We start from the raw sequence: 27,706 nt of genomic DNA, 5'->3' as shown, positions 1-27,706 counted from the left end.
GTCTCCAGGTTGGGGGGTAGAGTGGGAGTTGAAAGACTTTTGTACTTAATGAATAAATGCCTTGTAGTCTCTTTTGGCTCCTCTTTAAAGAATTTTGAGCACATTGCAAATGTTTTCCCAATTTCCCATGAGGAGAGAGTCAGAGAAGTAAGACCCATTTCCCAGATCCAGAAATGAAGGCAGCAAGTAACCTGGTAGGTAATTTTCCTGATCCCCAACTAAGCTACTCTTTTCACCATCAAATTTGCGCCCCACATTTTTGGAATGTTCCTCCTAGACTCCCACTACTTGCTTTCCCAGGCCAAACCCTATCACCACTCAGACACCCTTCTTCCATGATGTGACTACCAAAACCTAACCCATAGGAAACTTGCTTCTCCGGAACACACAAAGCCAAGTTAACTAATGACATTACATCATGTGGATGGAGTGTCTAAGCACAGTGGTGCCCTGCCAGAGATGAAATTTGTGAGGTTTTTTTGGTTTGTTTTTCTTTTCTGTAGAGGGAGAATTTATCTTTTTCTTCAAGGTATGGAGCATGATGTCAGGTGAAACAGCCTAGAAAAATCTTGTATAAAGGAAACATAAGATGTTTAAAAGGAAGAGCATCTCTAAGGTAAAACTAAACAAAACTGAAACACAAATCAATGGAAATGGAAAGGAATTATCAATAAAAAGTGCCGGGATAATTGGCTGGCTATTTGTAAAATAAATCAATTTACATTTTGGTAAGGACCTTATACCATATATCAAAATCAATTCCAGAAAGACAAAAGGACTAAATGGAAAACAAACAAACAAACAAACCATACCCACCATGATGGTTAATTTTATGTGTCAACTTGACTAGGCCATGAGGTGCCCAGATATTTGGACAACATTATTCTTTCTGTTTTTTTTTCTTTTTTGCTGTTGTTGTTGCACACAGGCTTTCTCTAGTGGCAGCGAGTCAGGGCTACACTCTAACTGCAGTTGGTAAGTTTCTCACTGCAGTGGCTTCTCTTGATAGGGAGCATGAGCTCTAGGCGTGCAGGCTTCAGCAGCTGCAGTGCATAGGATCAATAGTTTCAGCCCAAGGCCTCTAAAGTGTGGGCTCAGTAGTTGTGGCACATGGGCTTAGTTGCTCTGGAGCTTGTGAGATCTTCCCAGACCAAGGATCAAACCTGTGTCCCCTGCATTGGCAGGCAGATTCTTATCCACTGGACTGCCAGAGAAGTCTACAAACATTATCGTTGGTGTTACTGTGAGAGTGTTTTGGAGTAAGATTGACATTTAAATTGGCAGGCTGAGTAAAGCAGATTGCTCTCCTTAATGTGCACAGGCCATATCCAATCAGGTTGAAGACCTGGATAGAACTGAAAGGTTGACCCTCCCCCACGTAAGAAGGAATTCTCTCGCCCAACAGATCTTTGAACTGGAACTGGCTCTACAGAAGTCTGTCAGCCTTCAAACTCAAACTGGAACACTAGTGCTAAAGACTGGATTCACCAGCCCCCATAATCACGTGAGCAACTCCTTATAATAAACCCCCTTCTCTCTCCCTCTCTTTCTCTCTATTATTCCATTCTAGTCATTCTAGTCACTCTTTTTCTCTGGAGAATCCTGGGTACAAAAGAATACACCTGAGGGAGAAAAGATAGAGGAGATTTATAAACCTTAGCTGTAGAAAAGTCTTTCTAAAAAAGAAAATGATGGTGTGAAGAACCTTATGGTAGAAATCTTAAGCCTCAGCCCAATCTGTGCCTCAGAATTATCTGGGGCCCTGGTTTACTCCCAGGAGTGGAATTAATCTGAATTAATCTGTGACAAGGCTAAGGCAATGGTACTTTTTAGAGCTTCCCTGTGATTCTCATACACAGCCAGATTGAGAACCACTGCAATAAGGAAAAAAATAAACTTCTTTAACTACATAAAATGTAAATCTTAGAAGACTTTCAGATTTAAGTTAGTGGACTAAAGGCATTCCTTCCTCCAGAAATCACCTGAAAACAATGAGAATGAAAGACAAACTCCAATTCTGATGAAATTAAGAGCCACCTATAACCTAGGTAATAATAGAGTAAGTAGAAGAAAAAAACTGCTGAGGCCAAGAAGAAACACGAGTATCTGAAGGAAGAGTACCAATTAGAATCAAGATCTTTTCTAAGCAGAACTCCAAATGCTCAGAGAGCACCTTGGGAGGCACCTTGTACCACAGAATGAGGAATAAACTATGGAGCTAAATCAGAGAGAGTGCTGCAAAGTCCATAAATGGCACCCTCTGAACCTGCACTGACCCCCTCCTTGAGTAAGCCAACAGATGACAGCCCTTTCCCACCTCCAGGAAGAGTAGTCTCTAGAGAAAGAGAACCAGATAAACTCCAAACCCCCGGAATCCCAAGGAAGGGGTGGTTGAAATACAGACCCAAACCAGTGGCTAAACCAAAGTATGGACACTGAACCACAGTGAGAATCTCGGCCCCTGGCCTTTGCCCAACTGCCAGGGGGGCTACAGCCTGATTTATAGCCCATGGCAGGGGACTGACTGCTTGGTAAATTGTCTAACTTGGGGTACTGAAGTGGGAAGAGCCACATGCTCTCTGATAGAAAAGTAACTGGGGAGAAAGACTAGCACGGGTACGACTTCTGCCTATGAAGACTCAGCAGTGGTAGGATGAACTCCTTTCCTCGCTTGACAGGAGGTTGCTGGGAGAGGCAGGAGCCTCCAGCAACTTACCGAGAAGAGATTTTACGCTGGAACAACTGTCAATATAGACACAGGTGGCCTTTAGGGAAGAAAGTGAAAGTGAAAGTTGCTTAGTCATGTCTGACTGTTTATGACCCCATGGACTATACAGTCCATGGAATTCTCCAGGCCAGAATACTGGAGTAGGTAGCCTTTCCCTTCTCCAAGGGATCTTCCCAAACCAGAGATTGAACCCAGGTCTCCCGCATTGCAGGTGGATTCTTTACCAGCTGAGCCACAAACCCCTTCTTAAATGTTCTTGTGTCCAGAAAGGAAAAGTAAGGCATCAAAATGGCTCACTTTGGTCTTAGGATAAAGTAGCCAAACCTTGAAGCTCTTCCACGCTCAGACCCTTCAGCCCGCCTCTCACCCCGAGACCCTCACAAACTCTAACACCAACCCAGCTGAAATCCTTCCAGCTCTTCCCACATACCAATCTCTCTCTTGCCTCTAGTCTTCAGCCCACCTTTCTCTGTCTCTGGAACTATCTCTCCATCCCCACTTCCCACTTGTTCAAAATGGTCCAGAAGCAAGAACTATGGCTCCTGTGGTAGAAATGCAGAGAAGCTTTAAGCAACAGTTCTCAGAAAATATAATTTTGTGTGTATAATTTCTAAACACCTTGCAGGCCTCAGCCCCTGAGAAACTTTGTCTTCTCTCCCTCACCCCTCAGAGCATCTTCTCTGAGGTATCTCCTGGCAACTTCTTATCATGCAAGGGAAGGATCTCCTCTCACTGCACCTGAGGCCCTCATGGGAGAGTTGTATGGGCTCTTGTCTTTATCCCTGAATTGTGAATACCTCTGTGCTCTCCTGTAAATGTGTGGAGATGTAAGGAAATGGGAAAAGGACTCGAAGTGATGGCTCAGGCTCGGAAAGATGGAGTTATCCACCTCAGAGACTTCTGGGGGCTGCACTAGAAACACTGGTAAAGGCCCCAAGACTGATTGCCCATCTCATTGAATGGATCCACAGAAACCATTGCAAGGATGGGCGTGGCTCCATAACAGCAGTGGGGAAGAACTTCAGGTGTCTGGTTCACTGCAGGCCTCACTGTTAAGTCCTGGGATTCAGTGAGACAAAAAGAAACAGACGGTAAGTTGCCGGCTCCAATCACCAAGAAACTCAATACTGAGGGAAAAATAAATTTACTGGCTTCCCTTGTGGCTCAGTGGTAAAGAACCCATCTACTAATGCAGGAGACAAGGAGTCAATCCCTGAAATGGGAAGGTCCTATCTGCCTCAGAGCAACGAAGCCCGTGGGCCACAGTAGAGCACAACCATTGAGCCTTGTGCTCTAGAGCCCAGGAGCCACAACTACTGAACCCACGAGACACAAATACTGAAGCCCACTCACCCTAGAGCCCATGCTCTGCAACAAGAGAAGACATTGCAATGAGTAAGCCTGCACACTGCAACTACAGAGTAGCCCCCTGCTTGCCGCAACTAAAGAAAACCCCATGCAGCAATAAAGACCCAGCACAGCCAAAACTAAATAAATAAATTAAATTGCTTTAAAAAATTTACCAATATAATTTCTGTTTTCTCTATTTTACAACTCAGATGTTTTTAAAAAAATTTCAACAAGTATTACTTTGATGGCAGATTTTTAAAAAATTTTTATTGTAGCAAAATACACATAGCATGAAATTTATGATTTTAACCATTTTATAAACTCCAGGAGGTGGTGATGAACAGGGAGGCCTGGTGTGCTGCAGTCCATGGGGTCGCAAAGAGTCAGACTTGACTGAGTGACTGAACTGGACTGAACTGAACTGAGCTGAATCATACAACTTAGTAGCATTTAATATTCACAGTGTTGGGCATCACAACTATCTAGTTCCAAAATATTTTCACTACCCCTAAAGGAAATCTCACATTTATTAAGTAGGCACTTCTCATTCACCATTCCTCCCAGCCCTTGGGAATCACTCATCTGTTTTCTGTCTCTATAAGTTTGCCTATTCTGGATTTTCATTAAATATGAATTGAATCATACAATATGTGACCTTTTGTGTCTGGCTTCTTTCACTCAGCATGTTTTGTAGTTTCATCCACATTGTAGCTTAATCCTTTTTATGACCAAATATTATTCCATATTTTCTTTTTTTTTTTTTTATTGTCAAACCGAAGGTCAAGTTTAAATTTAATGACTTTGGTATTAACTATACACATACTAGTAAGTGCTAAGACTTAAAATCTTCTAATTCAGTTGCGACTCCAGACAGGATCCAGAGAGGAGTTCTAAAAATCTCTTCTCTGGGTTTTATGGAGACTTCCTTGACCCTCCTGTGTTAGCCTCTTAAGGCACTGCGTCAGCCTTAAAAGGGCACTGGAAAGGGCGATATTCCATATTTTCAGGAAAAAATAATAAAGTTTTGGGTTGTTGTTTGTTTTGTTTTATTTGGATTACCCAGTAGGTTGATGGAAATTCATGTTCTAGTTCTTTCTTCATCCACTAACCAAAGGTGAATGTTCTATTTTTTCAATTCTAAGGCTCCGAGATTTTGTTTGTTGTCTTGGTTTAGATTTTTTTTAATGTTTTTGAGATGTGAATTCATCTAGTGATCTGTTTCCTTTTAATGATTCTTTTTCCTTTCTGTAATGCTAGTACTATATTTCATCAATTTGAGAGCACCATCAATCACTAATATTTTATGTACCAAGACATAAAACAATAGCCATTCACGTATGACAATGCTTTCAGTTCAGTTCAGTTCAGTCGCTCAGTTGTGTCTGACTCTTTGCAACCCCATGGACCGCAGCACGCCAGACCTCCCTGTCCATCACCAACTCCTAGAGCTTACTCAAACTCATGTCCATGGAGTCGGTGATATCATCCAATCATCTCATCCTCTGTCATTCCCTTCTCCTCCCACCTTCAATCTTTCCCAGCATCAGGGTCTTTTCAAATGAGTCAGTTCTTCAAATTAGATGGCCAAAGTATTGGAGTTTCAGCTTCAACATCAGTCTTTCCAATGATCACCCAGGACTGATCTCCTTTAGGATAGACTGGTTGGATCTTCTTGCAGTCCAAGGGACTCTCAAGAGTCTTCTCCAACACCACAGTTCAAAAGCATCAATTCTTTGGCACTCAGATTTCTTTATAGTCCAACTCTCATATCAATATGTGACTACTGGAAAAACCACACCTTTGACTAAATGGACCTTTGTTGGCAAAGTAATGTCTCTGCTTTTTAATATGCTGTCTAGGTTGGTCATACTTTTCTTCCAAGGAGTGTCTTTTAATTTCATGGCTACAGTCACCATCTGTATTGATTTTGGAGCCCCAAAAAACAAAGGCTGTCACTGTTTCCATTGTTTCCCATCTATTTACCATGAAGGAATGGGACCAGATTCCATGATCTTAGTTTTCTCAATGTTGAGCTTTAAGCCAACTTTTTCACTCTCCTCTTTCGCTTTCATCAAGAGGTTCTTTAGTTCTTCTTCACTTTCTACTATAAGGGTGGTGTCACTGCATATCTGAGGCTATTGATATTTCTCCTGGCAATCTTGATTCCAGCTCGGGCTTCATCCAAGCCAGCATTTCTCATGATGTACTTTCTGCATATAAGTTAAATAAACAGGGTGACAATATACAGCCTTGGCGTACTCCTTTCCCAATTTGGAACCAGTCTGTTGTTCCATGTCCAGTTCTAATTGTTCCTTCTTGACCTGCATACAGATTTCTTTCTTTTTTTTTTTTATGCATACAGATTTCTCAGGAGGCAGGTCAGGTGGTCTGGTATTCCCATCTCTTTAAGAAATTTCCACAGTTTGTTGTGATCCACACACACAGTCAAAGACTTTGGCATATCAATAAAGCAGAAGTAGATGTTTTTCTGGAACTCTCTTGCTTTTTCGATGATCCAGTGGATGTTTGCTACCCCTCAATTCAAGGTTTTTTTTAATCTCAGCATCTATTAAATATGTCTTTAATATGAGAACTTACAAACAAACATTTTACCTGTATGATCTTGCTAAAAGGAAGGATGAGTAGTTAGGCAAAGAAACAGCTAAGTGTCCTGTGTGGACCTTTGCCTCTAGGTAATTAGAGAAGTTGTGGACATCAGAACTTCAGGAAAGGTTTTAAGAAACCATCTAAGCTATCCTTACTCTACAAATGAGGACCTGTGAGCCCCAGATCTTCAGCAATTTGCTGCATCTCTCTCAACCAAGGAGATATCTGGGCATCGCATGGCACACATGTTCACACAGGTGCACTACATACACACTCCTAACGGCTAAGTAAAATCCTATTAACTAGTACAGCCGCTATGGAGAACAGTGTGGAGATTTCTTAAAAAACTGGAAATAGAACTGCCATATGACCCAGCAATCCCACTTCTGGGCATACACACCGAGGAAACCAGATCTGAAAGAGACACGTGCACCCCAATGTTCATCGCAGCACTGTCTATAATAGCCAAGACATGGAAGCAACCTAGATGCCCATCAGCAGATGAATGGATAAGGAAGCTGTGGTACATATACACCATGGAATATTACTCAGCCATTAAAAAGAATTCATTTGAATCAGTTCTAATGAGATGGATGAAACTGGAGCCTATTATACAGAGTTAAGTAAGCCAGAAAGATAAAGAACATTACAGCATCCTAACACATATATATGGAATTTAGAAAGATGGTAATGATAACCTTATATGCAAAACAGAAAAAGAGACACAAATGTGCAGAACAGACTTTTGGACTCTGTGGGAGAAGGCGAAGGTGGGATGTTTCGAGAGAACAGCATCGAAACATGTATATTATCTATAGTGAAACAGATCTTGGTTGGATGCATGAGACAAGTGCTCGGGCCTGGTGCACTGGGAAGACTCAGAGGGATTGGGTGGAGAGGGAGGTGGGAGGGGGGATTGGGATGGGGAATACATGTAACTCCATGGCTGATTCATGTCAATGTATGACAAAACCCACTAAATATTGTAAAGTAATTAGTCTCCAACTAATAAAAATAAATGAAAAAAAAATCCTATTACACCTCACAGGGAAAATCGTAAAAGACTTCCAAATGACCAGAAGGGACTACTTGATTATAATTGCATTTCACTGTCTTTGACCTATTGTACAATTGGTGGGCTACAGTCCATAGGGTCAAAAAGAGTCAGTGACTGAGTGACTGAGCACCAACTATGTAAATTGTAGAAACTGATAATAATGCAAATTCCCTGTATCCACAGAAATGCAAACAAATTGAATCCAATGGAATGCAACTGATTACTGCCCTCTAGACAGGCCAGTTTTATATCTATTCATAAATTTATTTCAGCATTCGCTATGGTATAGTTCTTTAAATTCCCTTTTGAACCAAGTGTAGCATCTTACTTGTTCCCTCATTCATTAGTGATTTAAATAAAATCTTTGATACATGTTCACTTTATATTTGTATTAAAGTCATAAGTTTACCTTTGAAAAATTATTCATTAGCTATATGCAAAATAGACACACATATGTGTTTAATTGCTGTGTTTAGTCGCTCAGTCATATCTGACTCTTTGCGATCCCATGAACTGTAGCCTACCAGGCTCCTCTGTCCATGGGGATTCTTCAGGCAAGAATACTGGAGTGGGTTGCTATGCCCTCCTCCAGGGGATCTTCCCAACCCAGGGATTGAACCCAGGTCTCCCATATTGCAGGTGAATTCTTTACTGTCTGAGCCACCAGGGAAGCCCAAGAAAACTAGAGTGGGCCTATGCCTTCTCTGGGGTATCTTCCTGACCCAGGAGTCGAACTGAGGTCTCCTGCATTGCAGGTGGATTTTTACCAGCTGAGCTAACAGGGAAGCCCAAATCACTGCAGATGGTAACTGCTGCCAAGAAATTAAAAGATGCTTGCTCCTTGGAAGAAAAACTATGACAAACCTAGACAGCATATTAAAAAACAGAGATATTACTTTGCTGACAAAAGTCTGTATAGTCAAAGCTATGGTTTTTCCAGTAGTCATGTATAGATGTGAGAGTTGGACCATAAAGAAGGCTGAGTGAGGAAGAATGGATGCTTTTGAACTATGGTGTTGGAGAATACTCTGAAGAGTCCCTTGGACTGTAAGGAGATCAAACCAGTCACTCCTAAAGGAAATCAACTCTGAATATCCGCTGGAAGGACTGATGCTGAACCTGAAGCTTCAATACTTTGAGTACATGATGCAAAGAGCCAACTTATTAGAAAAGACCCTGATGCTGGGAAATATTGAAGGCAGGAGGAAAAGGGGATGACAGAGGATGAGAAGCAACCATGGCATCACTGACTCAATGGACATGAGTTTGAGAAAGTTCCAGGAGATGGTGAAGGATAGGGTAGCCTGGTGTGCTGTAGTCCATGAGGTCACAAAGAGTCAGACATGACTGAGCAACTGAACAACAACAATAGCATGCAAAATAGAAAGTCAGCCATTAAAAATTAGATTTATTCTCAAAGTTCTAAAAACAGCACTACCATATGACCCAGCAATTCCACTCCTGAGTATATATTCAAGACAAACAAAAACACTAATTTGAAAATACATATGCATCCCAATGTTTATAATAATGTTATTTACAATTGCCAAGATAAGGAAGCAAACTAAGTGTCCATCAAGAGATGAATGGATAGAGAAGATGTGATACACACACAAATACACACACATACATATACAATGGAATACTACTGAGCCATAAAGAAGAATGAAAATTTTCCATTTGCAGCAGTAAAGATGGATTTGTATTTTTCTAAATGAAATAAGTCAGACAGAGAAAGAAAAATGCTGTATGATATCACTTATATGTGGAATCTAAAAAATTAAACAAACTAGTGAATATAAGAAAAAAGAAGAATATAACAAAAAATATAACAAAAACTCATAAAGAATAAACCAGTGGTTACCAATAGAGAGAGTGAAGAGAGGAGGGGCAAGATGGGGTAGGGGGTTAAGAGGTGTGCTAGTAGTGTAAAGCTAGCAAACTACAAGGAAATACAGTCAATATTTCATAATATCTATAAATGGAATAAAACCTTTAAAAAATACAAATCATTATATTGTATACTGTGACATATATATACATCAACTATATATTACATTTATATAATATATATAAGCTATATATTTTACCTCAATAAAGTAAAAAAGAAATAAATAAAAATAATTCTGTTTACAATGTTTTTTGCTTAAATGACCAATAAATTGCTTAAGAAATAGTGTCAGATGAAGAAAACAAGATACAATATTGAAAACTGAATATTGAAAATATTGAAAAATGTTGAAAAATACTGAAAAATAACATATACAATATATATGTCAAAAATATAAAGGAAGTCAAATGGAAAGAAACAAGACAAAATAGTGATTGCCAGTCGGTACTGAGTATAAGTAGGGATTTTTGGTTTCTGCATCTTTATATCATTCTGTACTTGGCACATTTTTACAGTTAACATGAATTGCTTTCATAGCCCAAAGAAAATCTTTGAAGAGGAAAGAATAAAAGATGTTCTATACTCAAAACAAGACCTAAGACATGGAGAAACAGGTAGAGCAGGGATTAGGAAATAAACAGCACCTGCAAGACTATAAGTGACCAAAGGCCTCCCCAGAGGATATGGAACTGACATCTTGCCAGGAGCTGAAGGGCCTCTTGCATTTCATGGATATTTTATATTTCCTTTTTGCGATGAAAATATGCATGGCTCAGTGTTTGCACCTAAGAAAACAGCTTCTAGACAAATCAGTGTAAAATAAATAAAGATTTAAATTTAAATTATATGTATAGGCTAGAAAAACACCTACCCAGCCTTTAATCTCCACCAAGATGCTCATTAGTTGGTTTAGTGAATGCTTATTACCTGTCCCGTCAGAGATAGTACCAGGACCTTTTTTTAAATTGAGAGCCCTACCAGGACTTCATTCCAGAACTTTCTAGAATCACACAAACCAGAACAACATTCCAAAACTTTGGGCTTAACAGATGTCAGTCACTGACCCAAAAAGGCAAGCCACATACAAGATGAAGTTTAATGCTCAAGCAAGTAATCAGATGAATTCATCTGACTCAGGGAGCTTATAGCCCAGTGAGAAATCTGCACAGGCACAGAATTATACAACAAAATGAAAATTGCTATAACTGAGGAGTACTGAAGGGGGCTGGGGATTGCAGAGGAAGATACTCATGACTTTATCTGGCAAAGGACTTTTTGGAGTTGCAGACATTTAAGCTGAATCAAGACAAATGGTTCTTCCACTCCCAGAAAAAGACAAGAACTTTCAAAGACAAGGATATAGCTGGAGCACTTGACTGGAAGGAAAAGACCAAACTTGTGGACCCTGCAGCTCTGTATGACTGAAGTATAAGAGGCAAATGGCCAAATAACCAGATGTGTGGCTGGAAAGAAAGGCAGGAGCCAGATCACCAGGTCACAGCCCCCAAAATTCAGGGGCTCCATCCCAGCTGTGGGCTTGGCACCATCCTGCATCTCAATCATTCCCACCTCCACACCGCCCACCTCACACTACCTTCCTCCCCCATGGACATCCTCCTTCTCCTGTCAGACAGATTTGAGGCAGACAGCCTGGGTTCTCTCCTCCATCTCTTACTCCTACTCCATTTCCCACCCTCTCCCTCAAAGACCCTTCTAGCTGCCAAGCTGTTCCGACTCTGAGCAGACCCTGATCCATCAGTCATCTCACTTTCCGCCCTCGCTGGCACTGTCAGCCTCTCTCTCCCACCCAGTCACCCTTCATCCTCCAGCAAGGGGAGATCTAGGCTCTGGGCACCGCAACGGCCTCTGTTAAAGGGACCGATTTAAATGAGTAGTGTTGAAAGAGGGAAACTGCATGAGCAGACACCCTAGAAGATACTCTAGATACTCTAGATACCCAGATACTCTAGATACCCTAGAACCAACATGAGCTTTGAGCTAGGAGAACCAGTCTCCTCAGGCAAGGGCTGACACCCGAATCCTGGGTTGTGCCAGCCAAAGCCTGGGAGCAAGAGCTTAGCGAACTGAGTGTTGATCATTCTGCTCCTATAAGGTCGGGGCAGCCCAGTGAGCTTCTACTGGCAGGTTTGGGAGATGAGAAGTCCAGGAACAAGGAAAAGGGCAGTCAGTGACCGTCAAAGATTCTGAAAACCTTTCTTCATATGCATCCATTCTCCGTGGATGCCTGCGTCCTGTGCATAGGTGGACCCATCCATACCAAACCCACGCCCTTTTCAACAACTCCCCACCCCAGCATCTTCTGGTTCAGCCCATCTCAAGATGCTAGCTGTGCCCAGAAGCACATCTCTAGAATTTTTAAGCCTCGTTTGCATTTCAAGAGAAATTCAAGCTGCATTCGGTGACTTACTTTATATTTACCTCTTCCCCTGGCAGGTGCCAAAGCTGCTAGAGACCTCTCCACAATAAGCCTCTCTTCTTTGAAACAGGAAATGCCATTTGGCCCAGCCTGAAAGGAGTAATCCTTCTAGTCCCCTGGAGGAGAGCCACCTGGGGTTGGCTCTGGTGCTGAAGGGGCTACAGGGTGGGATCCGGCAGTCCCCCGAGGACACAGGGGGTGGGACCAGGAGAGTAACGTTTGCTTAAAACTTCTCTGGGGCCAGAACTAACAGAGTTGGGTCATGTTTGCTGGGGAAGGACCAGGGTCCTGGGCTCTATCACCTCTAGTCTAAAATAGATTAAATGTCCTCTGCAAAGCAAACCGGAGAAATGGCCATGGGCTCATTGTGAGTGCTGCTGGCCTGGGAGCAGTAAGCTTAGAGTGGGAGGGGCAGGAGGGCCCCATCTCTCTTTGCCTTAATGAGAGCGGGAGTTTACAGACCCGTATCAGCAGCAGCTGGTTGAGGCTCTTCCCTTGTCCTGTCACTGCTCAGTTGCCAAAAGTACAGTCCTGGTTGGAGAAAGCTCTGCCCAGTTACCCCTCCATGTGGTGTGAAGGCAGGCCGAGGGCACTTTGTGAAATTGCAGGCTGCCTGGTGGTCACCTTGTCCCCAGTTCTACACTCCCTCTGACTACGCCAGACTTGAATTCCCCTGAAGCATGTAAAGCTCAGACACCCCCAACAATGGTAGGCTTTCCAGTGGGCACTGGGGCCCAGGAGGGCCTCCCCTTTTTTCTTCCAGGACAACAGCTGCCTATTGCTAAGGGGGGTTCATCTTGTCTGGGAAGCTCCCACTGCTCTTGGATTGTAAGCTTGGCCAGAGAGCAGCTCTGTGTGGGAAGGGCCTGAGGCTGGAGTGCAGTGAGGTTCAGCCTGCCACCCTGGGGACAGGCAGGCAGGGAGCTCCACCCGCTTGAGGAAAACCTGTCCTTTCATCTGGTCTACTCCATCTCACCTTCTCACCAGGCACAAAGCTGAAGCAGGGAATTTGGATTTCAAGCAGGCAGTCTGAGACCACTATCAGGTTCATGTCAATGGGAATTAAACAGAGATGATATCACTAGCGCAGACACACTGTCTTCTGACCCCAGGCTCCCACATACTTGCTTTGATCTTTGTGGTCAGTCTTTTCAGTAAGGGACCAAGCCCTCTTTGCAACGGGATATTATCTCTCCTCCCATTAAGAGATGGACTCTGTCTCCATCCACTTGAACCCGGGCAGTCCTTGCAACAAGGTTTGGTCAACAGAATGTGGAAGAAGTGATGCTATGTAAGTTTCAGAGCTTAGGCCTTAAATGACCTTGCAGCTTCCTTGCTCTCATGAAATGATGTCCTCCAGTTAGTAGAGTTTACTCCTGGATGAGAGGCTACATGGAGAACAGAGGCACCCCAGCTGACAGCCAGCACCCACTGTCACTGTGAATGAGACCAACTCGGCCCTTCCAGCTGCTGTAAAGATGCCCTCTGACTGTTTACTGCCTTAGTGATCCCAGGTGAGATCAAAGAATAACCGCCTGGCAACTCACCAATCATCAGAAATAATAAACTGTTATCTTAATATACTCAGTCTTGGGGTTGTTTATTACCCCAAGCCTCTGCTGTCACCTAGAGCCAAGATGCTAGGCCCAAATGCCCATCCCGAGTTATCTCCCTTGCCCCAGCGTGCACCATCCCCCAAGTCCAGCCTTCCAGTCCCATCCTACTGATTCTTCCTTGGTTTCATGGACCCTTCCTTGCGTCCTGAAGTCAGACTCACTAAACTATCCCTTGACAAGCCCACTCCCACTCATTAATCACCAAGAGTGGCAAGACCACCTATCCCAGATTTCCTGCTATGAAAGCAGGAAGGCAAGATGGACGGGTGGAAGGAAGGAAGAAAGGAAGGGCTCAGTAGGGCATTATCTTCCATTATCTTCACCCCTGGGCTTCCCAGGTGGTGCTAGTGGTAAAGAACCCACTGTAAGAGAAGCAGGTTTGATCCCTTGGTCGGGAAGATGCCCTGGGGGAGGGCATGGCAACCCACTCCAGTATTCTTGCTTGGAGAATCTCATGGACAGAGGAGCCTGGCGGGCTATACTCTGTAGGGTCACAGAGAGTCAGACACGACTGAAGCTACTTAGCATGCACACACACATCTTCACCACCGTCCACTTCTTCAAGTAATTTTTTATTATTAATATAATCAGTTAAGAGTTTAGGCATCCTCTATCTATTCCTGGTTTCACAGTGCCTTGGGACATACATGTAAAGTTGGGTGCAAAGTAACTTGGCTCAAGTATAGAATATTTTGAAATAGTACAAGGTGAGACACGGCTAGAGCTGAACTGAGAGGAAGAGATTCAGAGGGAGACCTCGAAGCTGTCGGTCCCCATTGCTGTTAGTTTGCTCCTGGGAATCAGTCTGACAGGAAAAGATCAGGGAGGTTAGCTTTGTTTCATCAAATAACCTGCTCGGTCAAAAGAGACTGTTTCCCAGAAAATAGTCTAATTACATTTTCAGTGACCCTTCTAAGACCCGTTCAAGCAGCCCAGTTTGCCTTCTTTCTTGGGGAAGAGAAGTAATGCTCTATAAAAATGTTAGCTATTGAATTTTTCTCTTACATTGTAGAGAAGACTAGAGAGCATGCCCAGCATAAAATAGTAGTTTTCAGTAACTGTCTTTGAAGTCACACAGACCTTGGATTCGAATCCAAGTCCTAGTCAATAGGACCCTCAGCTACTAAATTTCTATGAGCTTTAATTTCCTCATCTGTAAAATGATTTCACAGATGGTGGTGAGCATCAGAGGCAACACATGTCAAGCTCCTAACAGAGCACCTTGCCCAGAGTAACTCCTCAAAAGCATCAGCTACCATTAGTAATAAAAATATAGTAAATATTAGCTACTATTATTGTAATCACAATCTGTTACATACAAGGAAGTTAAACTCTCTTGAGGAAAGTAAGATGCTTAATCCTTTCACCCATTTCTGCTTCATTGACTATGCCAAAGTCTTTGACTATGTGGATCACCACAAACTGTGGAAAATTCTTAAAGAGATGGGAATACCAGATCACCTGACTTGCCTCTTGAGAAATCTGTGTGTAGGTGAGGAAGCAACAGTTAGAACTGGACACAGAACAGACTCGTTTCAAATCTGGAAAGGAGTACGTCAAGGCTATATATTGTCACCCTGTTTATTTAACTTATATGCAGAGTACATCATGAGAAATGCTGGGCTGGATGAAGCACAAGCTGGAATCAAGATTGTAGGAAGAAATATCAATAACCTCAGATATGCTGATGACACCACCCTTATGGCAGAAAGTGAAGAAGAACTAAAGAGCCTTTTGATGAAAGCGAAAGAGGAGAGTGAAAAAGTTGGCTTAAAGCTCAACATTCAGAAAACTAAGATCACGGCATCTGGTCCCATCCCTTCATGGGAAATAGCAGGGGAAACAGTGGAAACAGTGACAGACTTTATTTTGGGGGGCTCCAAAATCACTACAGAGGTGACTGTAGCCATGAAATTAAAAGACGATTGCTCCTTGGATGAAAAGTTATGACCAACCTAGATAGCATATTAAAAAGCAGAGACATTACTTTGCCAACAAAGGTCCATCTAGACAAGGCTATAGTTTTTCCAGTAGTCATGTGTGGATGTGAGAATTGGACTTAAAGAAAGCTGAGCACCAAAGAATTGATGCTTTTGAACTGTAGTGTTGGAGAAGACTCTTGAGGATCCCTTGGACTGCAAAGAGATCCAACCAGTCCATCCTAAAGGAGATCAGGGTGCCCTGGTGGCTGTACCAGCCCATCTCCGCCTCGGGGGATTGGGCAGCGTCAGCCCCTGCACTTGCTGTCTTTTCCAGCAGTTGGGGCTCTTCCTGTCTTCACACCCACAACCACCCCGTGGCCCCCTATTTCAGAGTCCCTGACGCGTCCCCTCCCCTCCTCTGGTCGGCTGGCAGCTGCTGCAGGGGTTTCGCCTTTCCTCAATTGAGACCGCGGTCCCGGCCGGGCATCTGCGGCTGTTTGCTGCCCCCAGCCCTGCCTCTCCCCTCAACATGGGGCTCTGGCTACATTTAATCTCCAAAACAATTTTCAGAGCTGCTAAGTATCAAGAGGAGAGCCTTAAGAAAACTTTCAAAATTAAAAGACGCTTGCTTCTTGGAAGGAAGGCTATGACAAACCTAGACATTGTATTAAAAAGCAGAAACATCACTTTGCCAACAAAGGCCTATATAGCAAAGCTATGGTTTTTCCAGTAGTCATGTACTGATGTGAGAGTTGGACCATAAAGAAGGCTGAGTGTCAAAGAATTGATGCTTTTGAATTGTGGGCTGGATGAAGATGACTTTTGAGGGTCCCTTAGACAGCAAGGAGATCAAACCAGTCCATCCTAAAGGAAATCAGTCCTGAATATTCATTGGAAGAATTGATGCTGAAGCTCCAATACTTTGACTACCTGGTGTGAAGAGCCGAGTCATTGGAAAAGACCTTGATGCTGGCCATGGCAATGACAGGCTCAACTCCTTGCTCGTCCATGGGTAGTCACACAAAGGAAAGGGTGACAATGACCAACATGACGCTGGAGAATTTTTATAGCAACCTTACTGCTCAACACGAAGAACGAGAAATGAGACAAAAGAAGTGAGAAAAAGTGATGGAAGAAGAAGGCCTCAAGGATGAAGAGAAACGACTCCGGAGGTCAGCACATGCTCAGAAGGAAAGAGAGTTTCTTCGTTTGAAGAGAGCAAGACTTGGACTGGAAGATTTTGAGTCCTTAAAAGTAATAGGCAGAGGAGCCTTTGGTGAGGTGCAGCTTGTTCAGAAGAAAGATACAGGCCATGTGTATGCAACGAAAATACTTCGTCAAGCAGATATGCTTGAAAAAGAGCAGGTTGGCCACATTCATGTGGAGCGCGAAATTCTAGTGGAGGCAGACAGTTTGTGGGTTGTGAAAATGTTCTATAGTTTTCAGGATAAGCGAAACCTCTAACTAATCATGGAGTTCCTGCCTGGAGGGGACATGATGACCCTGTTGATGAAAAAAGACATGCTGATAGAAGAAGAGACTCAGTTTTATATAGCAGAAAAAGTGTTAGCTATAGACTCTACTCACCAACTTGGATTCATCCACAGAGACATCAAACCAGACAACCTTTTCCTGGACTGCAAGGGCGATGTGAGGCTTTCTGACTTTGGCCTTTGCACAGTACTGAAAAAAGCACATAGGACAGAATTTCATAGGAACCTGAACCACAGCCTCCCCAGTGATTTCACTTTTCAGAGCATGAATTCCAAAAGGAAACCAGAAACCTGGAAAAGAAATAGACTCCAGCTAGCCTTCTCCACAGTAGGCACTCCTGACTACATTGCTCCTGAGTTGTTCATACAGACTGGGCATAAGAAGCTCTGCGATTGGTGGTCGCTGGGGGTGATCATGTATGAAATGCTCATTGGCTACCCACCTTTCTGTTCTGAGACCCCTCAAGAGACATATAAGAAGGTGATGAACTGGAAAGAAACTTTGACTTTTCCTCTAGAAGTTCCTATTTCTGCAAAAGCCAAGGATCTAATTTTGAGATTCTGCTGTGAATGGGAACATAGAATTGGAGCCCCTGGAGTTGAGTAAATCAAAAACAATTCTTTTTTTGAAGGTGTTGACTGGGAACATGTCAGAGAGAGAGACCTGCTGCAATATCTATTGAAATCAAAAGCATTGATGGTACCTCAAATTTCGATGAGTTTCCAGAATCTGATATTCTTAAGCCAACAGTGGCAACAAGTAATCACCCTGAGACAGACTACAAGAGCAAAGACTGGGTCTTCATCAATTACACCTACAAGCGCTTTGAGGGCCTGACTGCACAGGGGGGGAGATACCTTCCTACATGAAAGCAGCAAAATAGTTTTCCTTGAAATGGGATCCTAAATCGAATTATTTGTACAACATCATGGTTTTCTTCACACATACTCTTTTGAAAAGAGTTTGCAGGAAGTTTATGGAACCCACCAACATGATGAACATGGTGATAGTAAGTGGATTCTCTTCCATAACACGTCTGATGACCGGTAGAACAAAGACAACCGTTTCTACTAAGTTGGACATGAACGGCTGTCCTGCTTCTTTATAAGCATCATGAGCCAATCTGATGTTTAAAAAAAAAAAAACCTCAAATTTTCCTAAGTTCATCAGAACGAAGGGGGAAAAACAGCCATCATCCAACTTTAAGACTGTAACATTAACTTATTATCAGCCAGTTCTGTGTTTCTGTTACATGCTTCCTGTCAAGCCCACCAAGTATTTTTTTTTTTTCTTTACAGCTAAAAGTTTGTAGTACTAAAGGAAATAAAGCAATAAAGAGCATCAGCAGCCAGCGTTCTGGCTGAAGGAAATAATCCGCCATTCTGAATGGGTGGTTATGATGGTTTCTCCCCAGACCTCAGCCTCTGGCAAGTGGCTTTTTATAGACTCCAATCACGGTGCACTTTATTTACGGTACTAGGATAAAGAGCCCTCAATCCATTTTGATTTATTTGCTCCTGCCCATCTAAAATACTCCTGCTGCTTTTCTGAGTGTTGATGGAGGAGGCCAGCTTGATCCATCGTTGCTCTTAGAAGGCCCAAAGGCTGCTGGGCATCGCCAAGGAGTCTCAGATCACGTGGAAAATCCTCACCTTCTCTTCACAACTGTATCAGAAAATCCCCTTGGATATTGCCATGGACCAGCAATACCCACAAGCGCTGCCCAGAGGACCTCAGCTCCTTCCTGGGAACACAAGGGGGAGCCTGGGCGGAAGCAGGCGGCTTGGAACCCTCTTGGCTAAGGTGCTGCTCCTGTTCTGTCTCCAGGACCTCCTTGCAAGTGGTGAGGGAACCAGCCCAGTACACAGTGCAGAGCCAGCCTGAAGATCCTTATACAGTTCACTCCCCAGTCCCTAGTGCGACAGTATTTGTATTCTCAGTGTTTCTCCTCTCCCAACTTTAAGGAACAATTTTGCCTTGGAATCATGATTACAAATTTTTCTTTTGCAGATGCCTTCCTGGGGAATGGTCCTCTCCACCCTAAAGGGTCACCTGCAGGCCTGGGCTGACCCGGCCTCTCTGCTGGGGTGGTCTCTGAAGAGAGACGCTCTGAATTTTAACACGAAGTGCCTTTTCTTTCACAGCTGCACCACCTTTAGAGAACTTTTGCTGCATCAGAAAAATGTAGAGGCTCCATGTTAATGCATTATTGCTTTAAAAAATTTTGATGACACTTAAAGCATCATTTGCACCTATGTGGTAACTTTGCGTTTTGCAGAGTGTCATGGCCAAGTCACAACTGGGAGACTGCTTCCTGCCAGTCTTGAGGTTGTAAACATCAGCTATGAAAGGAAAGTATGTCCTGCTGCTGCTGCTAAGTCACGTCAGCCTTGTCCGACTCTGTGCGACCCCATAGACGGCAGCCCACCAGGCTCCCGTCCCTGGGATTCTCCCGGTAAGAATACTGTAGTGGGTTGCCATTTCCTTCTCCAGTGCATGAAAGTGAGAAGTGAAAGTGAAGTCACTCAGTTGTGTCCTACTCTTCTCGACCCCATGGACTGTAGCCTATTAGGCTCTTCCATCCATGGGATTTCCCAGGGAAGAGTACTGGAGTGAGTTGCCATTGCCTTCTCCATGTCCTAGCTTAGCCATACAGGAAAAAAAAAAAAAGGAAATATCAGTAGTTAAATGAAATTGCTTTGGGTTTTAATGACTTAGAGGAAGGGAAAAGAATTCTAGGGAAATACTAACTCTGGATGAAGATTATGTGTTTGCCCCTTATTCTTTCATTCATGGTTTGCTGGTGAAAAGGAAGTGAGAGTCTTTTGTGTAACTATGTAGTTTCTTTGGATTACCAAATAGTTGGGGTCTTGACCCCCATGTGTTTTGCAAGAGTATGTGGTAAGCATGGTTAATGAGAATAGGAGGGTGGTAATCTGTATGTTGGAAAGTGGCATGGGATAATTTTGGGTGGCGAGGGGATGCCCACATTTTAACTTCTAAACTTCTGAAAAAACTGTGTGAAAACAAACAAAGAAACAAAAATAAAGGAGATCAGTCCTGGGTGTTCATTGGAAGGACTGATGTTGAAGCTGAAACTCCAATACTTTGGCCACTTGATACGAAGAGCTGACTCATTTGAAAAGGCCCTTATTCTGGGAAAGATTGAGGGCTGGAGGAAAAGGGATGACGGAGGATGAGATGGTTGGATGACATCACTGACTCAATGGACATGAGTTTGAGTAAGATCTGGGAGTTAGTGACAGACAGGGAGGCCTGGAGTGCTGCAGTCCATGGGGTCCCAAAGAGTCAGACATGACTGAGTGACTAAACTGAACTGAACTGAATCCTTTCACCCAGACAAGCTAGGAGCTGTGGTGCTGAACAAGTTGCTGCTTTGGGTTCTCCCAGGGAATCCCAGGCAGCCTCTTTTTTTTTTTTTCCCATTTATTTTTATTAGTTGGAGGCTAATTATTTTACAATATTGTAGTGGTTTTTGTCATATATTGACATGAATCAGCCATGGATTTACATGCATTCCCCATCCCAATCCCCTCTCCCACCTCCCTCTCTACCCGATCCCTCTGGGTCTTCCCAGTGCACCAGGCCCGAGCACTTGTCTCATGCATCCAACCTGGGCTGGTGATCTGTTTCACCCTAGATAATATACATGTTTCGATGCTGTTCTCTCGAAACATCCCACCCTCGCCTTCTCCCACAGAGTCCAAAAGTCTGTTCTGTACATCTGTGTTTCTTTTTCTGTTTTGCATATAGGGTTATCATTACCATCTTTCTAAATTCCATATATATGTGTTAGTATACTGTATTGGTCTTTATCTTTATGGCTTACTTCACTCTGTATAATGGCCTCCAGTTTCATCCATCTCTTTAGAACTGATTCAAATGAATTCTTTTTAATGGCTGAGTAATATTCCATGGTGTATATGTACCACAGCTCCCTTATCCATTCGTCTGCTGATGGGCATCTAGGTTGCTACCATGTCCTCCCAGGCAGCCTCTTAGGGAGAGTTAGCAATCCAAAGGAATGGGGCAGAAATGGGGAGATTCTGAGTTTGAGGCAGCCAGAGGCATACCATGGGAACCAGATGAACTTAAAAGGTTCCAAGTAGAAAGCGGGAGAAGGAGATTAAGGAAATGCAAGAACCCAAAAGGAAGGCTGCAGCTTTGCCTTCCTGGGTGCTGGAGGCCTCGTGTTAACTGTGACTAGGAATCCAGAAGGACACCTCCAAGACCTGGTTATCTTCCCTATCTTTCTCCAGCTCAGTGTGGTCCTGGTAAACGTTCAATAACCAGAGGGAATGAGGTGACCTGCTTGCATATACATTTTACTGATAGAAAGGACGGGTAGTACACAGTTTACAAATAGTAATAAAATATACAATACTCTTTACTGTAAACTCCGTGCAGCCAATTAATCAATAAGTCAAGAAAGCTTTCACTGAGCTTTAGCGACCTCTTGTATGGATAGCCAGCCTAAGGTTGCAATTATCAGATGAGTATAGTTCTGAGTGTTGGATGATATTTCATTCATTGTTGACTTTCTCATTATAATACTAGAAGAATTTTTGTTGTTGTTGTTCTGTTCACAATGTAACAGCCACAGATACGCTACACATGTAAGTTTCATCTCAATTATTAATATTTCCTCCATTGCTTTAGCCTAGTCAATAAAACCTTTTTTAATTTTAGAAAATTAAAAAATAATATAAAGCAAGCCCTGATCTGCAGCCTTTGCTAGTTTCTGTGAGATAAATATTAACACCAAATAAACACCAACACCTTAGCCAGTTTTCAAGTTACTAACATTAAGTCACTACACAATGAGTTGGAAAGATTTTTTAGTAGTATACTTATATGTAGTATTTCCACCATACAGGAAAGCAAAAGTAAATACCCTCAAAAGCGTGGTATAGCAAAAATATAGGAAAATAAGTAAGTGATGTGTTTGTGCTTATTGTAATTATATAATTTATTAATGTAAATATATATAAATTGCTGTTTAATAATGCCTATGTTTAATAACCAGTTCACAAAATTCCTGAGAATTTAGGAACTGGCTCTTGTCAGTCAATTTGAGCCATTCCTGGGTGGTAGTAGCAATACTCATTGGCTTCCAGATGGTACTAGTGGTAAAGAATCCACCTGTCAATGCAGGTGCAAAATGGCACGGGTTCAATCCCTGTGTCAGGATGATCGCCTGGAGGAAGAAATGGCAACCCACTCCAGTATTCTCGTCAGGAAATTTCCATGGACAGAGGAGACTAGCAGGCTTCAGTCCATGGGATCGCAAAGAGTTGGACACAACTGAGAGTCTGAGCACCTAATAGCAATATTCATACTATTAGCTCTTCCTAGATCAAGGATTTCCAACTCTGATGGTGGATCAGAATTCCCCAGGGGAGGATGCTTTTTCTTTTGTTTCATTTAACCTGAATGCCTAGGCTGCATCCCAGGCCAAGCAAATCCAAATCTCTGGAGGTAGCACCAGGCATCAGTATTTTTCAAACCTTCCAGATAATTTCAGCATGCAGCCAAGGTTGAGAATCACTAGCACAGAACCTCGCTACTTAAAATGAGGTCATGACACCGGCAACTCAGGTAACATGCGGAAGCCCGTTAGAAATGCAGAATCCCTGGCCCCATTCCAAAGCTAGATGTCCAAGAGATTGGAACTCAAATTAAAGTCCTGACCACTCCACCCACCTCACATCAGCTGCCTAACTCATACTCACCCCTTCACTCTTACTTTTTCACTGAAGCCTTCCCTAACAGTCCTCCACTGATGCCTCAAGTCCCAGAGTGCTTCCATGGCACCCTGTACCTCTTCCTGGCTTTTATCACCCCAGTGTTTCAGTCATTATGTACTGATTCTGCTGATGTCTGAATCTCCGAGCAAAGTGGAGAGGTAATGGGGGAAGCTCATTGCTGTGTTTAAGAGCTCTGGGGATGTGAGAAGCCACTGGGCAGCCCCTGGAGCCTGAAGATCTCAGTGATAAGTGGGTTGGGCCAGAGTCTGAAGAACATGAGTGCTGTTAGGGATACACTGTGCCACTTGGATGAGGGCAGCCTCCTCTGGCAGGATAGAATTCGGTGAAGGAGAAAAGAGCTGAAATCTGGAAAGTTCAGGGTGTTCAATGATCAAATGAGGATGCAGCACAGACAGGTACCAGGGGATGTTAGGCGGGTTAGACTCCCCTTCTCAGTAGATTTATTAAGCTCAGAATTTTATTTTCTCTTTTTCTCCCTCTCTGTCTCTTTCTCTCTCTCACACACACACATACACGTCCTCAACTCCCTCAGAAGAAAATGTTTCGGTTTTAGCAAATCCTCAGTTCAACTGCAGAGACACACAACCGTGGGTCAGAGAAGACACGTCTCTGTGGTGAAGAACCGGATGGGGCAACGCTGCTGCTGTCAATCCAGAAGGATGACTGAGCTCATCAGCCCGGAGGCCCCTGCTCCTTGGATGCTGGCAAAGTGGTGGGTGCAGGAACTGAGTCAAAATATAACCGAAAGTGGGGTCCAGCTGCTCGCTGCTCAAAAGCCAGTAGAGAGACAAGCTCAGTGGAAAGGAAAGTTTGCTTTATTTTCAATGCCGGCAACCGGGGTGGGAACGAAGTGGGTGGACACCTGTCCAAAGACATACTCACGCTCACTGGCAATCAGTGGGCAAGAGCTTTTATAGACAGAGGGAGGGGCTACATTCAGAATCAGCACAGTCAGCTCTGACAGTCATCTTGAAGTTGGTCATGTGGTGGTCTGACCAGCATCATCTTGATTGTTTTGAGTATATAGTTTTGAGTACAGTTCCAGGGTTGGTTTGTTTCCATCTCCTTGAGGCCAGTTCTTGGAATTGTTACAGCACTCTGGCCAACAGGTGGTTAACTTCTTCCCAGGACTCAGAGTCTAACAGTGATGGTTTTTAGACATTACTGAGAAAAACCATAAATCACATGGCGCAGGGCTCAAGAGGCCCAAGCTGTCTCCTTTCAAATAAAGTTTTAGGTTTCTCCTTTTATAAAATCTATGTGTGTTTCTTTTTATTTTAAAATACAGAAAAAGAGGAGACAGAGAAGCACCTATTGTCAAATGACAAGCAGACTACCATATCTATATATACATATGACATTTTGGTTTATATATATAGCTGTGATCATACTTTATGCACAAATATAGTCTATTTTTCACTTACTATTATTATATCATACTGTACATGGCCCTTGTTTTTTCTAAATTTTAATGAACTCCAACACAATATGCCATCGAATTTGTTGTTGTTTGATTGCTCAGTTGTTTCCAACCCCGTGGTCTGCAGCACATCAAGCTTCCCTGTCTTTCACTCTCCGAGTTTGTTCAAACTCATGTCCATTGAGTCAATGATGCCCTCCAACCATCTCATATTCTGTCCCCCCTTTCTCATCCTGCCCTCAATCTTTCCCAGCATCAGGGTCTTTTCCAATGAGTCAGCTCTTCACATCAGGTGACCACGATATTGGGGCTTTGACTTCAGCATCAATCTTTCCAATGAATATTCAGGGTTGATTTCCTTTAGGATGGACTGGTTGGATCTCCTTGCTGTCCAAGGGACTCTCAAGTGTCTTTTCCAGCATCACATTTTGAAAGCATCAATTTTTCGGCGCCCAGCCATCTTTATGGTCCAACTCTCACATCCATACATGACTACTGGAAAAACTATAACTTTGACTATTGAATGTACATATTTTATTTAGCCATCCTTTGAGTATAAGGCATTTTGCCCATTTCAAGTTATCAGTATCATATATATGACTTATAAAACATCTTTTTACAAAAAAAAAAGAAAACAACTTAAGTTTAGATTTCCAGAATTGGGGTTTTGGGCCCAGGGTAGGAGGAAGGAAAAGGAAAGGTGTATTCTTCCTGACACTGTTGTTCAACCTCTAAGTTGTGTCCAGGTCTTTGTGACCACAAGGACTGCAGCACACCAGGCTTTCCTGTCCTTCACTATGGGTAGACAATTTTTCCACAGATTGGGGGGGGGGGGGGGCGGGGAGGGGCGGGGGGGAGGGCGTGCGGGTGGAGTTACAGGATGACTGAAGCAAATTACATATTATGCCACTGTTGATCTGACCAGAGGTGGAGCTCAGGAGGTAATGGGAGTGATAGAGGGTGGCTGTAAATATAGACGAAACCTCAGTAACTTGCCTGCCACTCACCTCCTGCTGTGCAGGCCGGGTCCTAACAGGGGGCTGGGGACCCCTAGGCTGAGCCATCTCTCCTCAGAACCAAATGATAGGAAGGTACACCTTGAACTAAATTTGAACTTTATTCCTTTCATTTCCCCTTGCCAGGAACAACAGTGTAGTTAATCTATCATTGGTTTGAAGAATGTTTCTTTATTGGCTTATTAAGCAACATTATCCTATATGCTATTGGCTTGTATAATTATTATAATTCCTACAGTGAATCTATGTTAAATAAAATATTGGGGGGCTTCCCTGGTGGTCCAGGAGTAGAGTCCACCTTTCAGTGGAGGGGATGCGGGTTTGAGCCCTGGTTGGGAAACTAAGATCCCACATGCAGCAGGGCAACTAAGCCTGTGAGCCACAACTACAGAGGCTGTGTGCCACAAGGGACAATCCTGCTGCCAACCTTGCATGCTGCAACTAAGATTGGATGCAGTCAAAAATAAATAAATAAAATAAAATATTGGCCAAGACAATCTCAGTCTATAAAAGTAATTTGCCTGGAAACAAAACAGTAGCCCAGCTCTAATACCTGCCCTGTGTTCTGGGAGATACCACCTACTTCCTCCCCAACTCCCAAATAAATCCAATTTATCATTTAATCTGCCTTGAGTAGATCTCTGTTCTTTTCAACAAAAAGATCGTGGATTAAATGAACAGAATTTCAATACCTCTTAGAGTCAGAGGATATCAGGACTGAAAGGGTCCTGGCACAAACAGACCCCCCCTCTGCTCAGCCATGGCCACAAGGACTTGAGGTTGAGTCCGTCCACAGTTGCAGGAGTGCCGTGCAAGCCAATCAGAGGAACCCACTCACCTCCCACAGCAATAGGCTCTCCTGCCTCCTAACATTGATGGTGCCAGAAATGGGCATTTGACTTAAGCGGTCAGAGCAAAGAGTCATCTATATGGCTTATGGCTCTTTTAATAACAACAACAAAAAGGAGGAGGAGGAGAATAAGAAAAACAGAACTCTTTTCAATATTATGAAAGTAGTATGTGTTTCCTGAGGAAAAATTTAAATACAGGAAAGGATGAATATATAAATAAAAATAGCCTCCCTTGAAATCAGGGAAATGCCAAAGAAAACCAATGAAACATCACATTCATTAGACTGGCAATACTTTTCCTTATGATCAAGTGTTAACAAAGTTGTGGGAAATGAATTCTTTCATACTGCTATGGGCATGTCAGTTATTACAGCTCCTATTGAGGGCAAGTTGCCAGTATATATTAAAATTTAAACTCTTAGGACCCACTGTTCCTCTCTATCTGCCTTGGGGAGACCTTTGTAGACATGTCCAGCTAACTGGGATCAAAGATGTTGACTAAAGCATTGCTTGAAGTAGTGCAAAATCAAAAACAACCTAAATGTCTATGAAAAAGGGAACAGCTAAATCAGTCTAATAAAGTCATACTACAAACTAGCATGCTGCAGTTAGAAGAGTGAAAAAGATCAAAGTGTCATAATACCCAAGAAGGCGTGCTGTTGAGTGAAAAATGCAAGTTGAAGAAAGAAAGGCACAGTCCAATGTCATTTTAGTTTTTTAAAAGCTACACAAAATAATCTGATTGTCATCTGTGTTTCTATATATTTGTGTGTGAATACAGAGAAAAAAACATTCCAAAAGTAGCGATGGTCAATGGTACTTAGTTTATTCTTACTATGATTCATAATTATGCTCAGGAAAAACTCAATAACATATTGTGTGATCTTACTTTAACAAAATTGTTTTCAAATATACGTATACGCAGGAGAAAATTTGGAGAATACACAAAGAATAAAGACGCAAATAAAATAGCCTCTAATCCCACCTCAACTGCTCACCCTCTAGAGCCCTTTGGGAAAGAGTCAGGGTTCTACTCAGGGGCTCAGGCATGTCCATCAGGCTATCACTGGCCTTCTGCCCACAAGGGAGTCTGGCACCATCCAACCCAGAAGACCTCCTAATCTAAATAGCACCCTAAACTCTGCAAAGGTCATGGTGCCCACCCACCACTTGTGATTCTAGACAAAGTTCTGAATTTTCCCATGACTACTTCAGTGCTTTTTAAAGCAATGAATATCAAATCTTTTGAAGCAAGTGCTCCCCCTCCCTTTCTTTGTCTGGGTGTATGTTTTGTTTTGCCTTTACTCCATGAGGGTTTCTTGTGTCCCTGCTTCTTGGTGCCCTAAACCCACATACAATCTGCCTGTTGGCCAATCCTGCCCTGCTCCTCTCCCCACCCCTACCCCACCCCCCAGAAAGCTGTGTTTTCAAAGACACACCCCAGGTTGCCTGCCCCCACCCCACCCCACATCTATGCCTCCTGTTTCAGGCTTGCCATTGTGTCCCAGGCAAGCTGCCTCACAATGAA

General features: G+C 43.0%; 1 non-coding gene and 1 pseudogene across 1 annotated transcript; one reads left to right on the top strand and one right to left on the bottom strand.

Moving 5' to 3' along the window:
• Nucleotides 1-4,934: 4,934 nt before the first annotated feature.
• Nucleotides 4,935-5,057, bottom strand: LOC136165854 (small nucleolar RNA SNORA26). The gene has a single exon (XR_010662819.1). It is a non-coding gene; the product is annotated as a small nucleolar RNA SNORA26 (small nucleolar RNA).
• Nucleotides 5,058-16,583: 11,526 nt separating this feature from the next.
• On the top strand, nt 16,584-17,985 carry LOC136162986 (serine/threonine-protein kinase 38-like; annotated as a pseudogene).
• The last annotated feature ends 9,721 nt before the right edge of the window (nt 17,986-27,706 follow it).

This window comes from Muntiacus reevesi, chromosome 3 (genome assembly GCF_963930625.1).
Source record: "Muntiacus reevesi chromosome 3, mMunRee1.1, whole genome shotgun sequence".
Lineage (NCBI taxonomy): Eukaryota > Metazoa > Chordata > Mammalia > Artiodactyla > Cervidae > Muntiacus > Muntiacus reevesi.
Note: the sequence above shows the minus strand (reverse complement) of the source record. Positions and strands in the feature narration are given on the sequence as shown.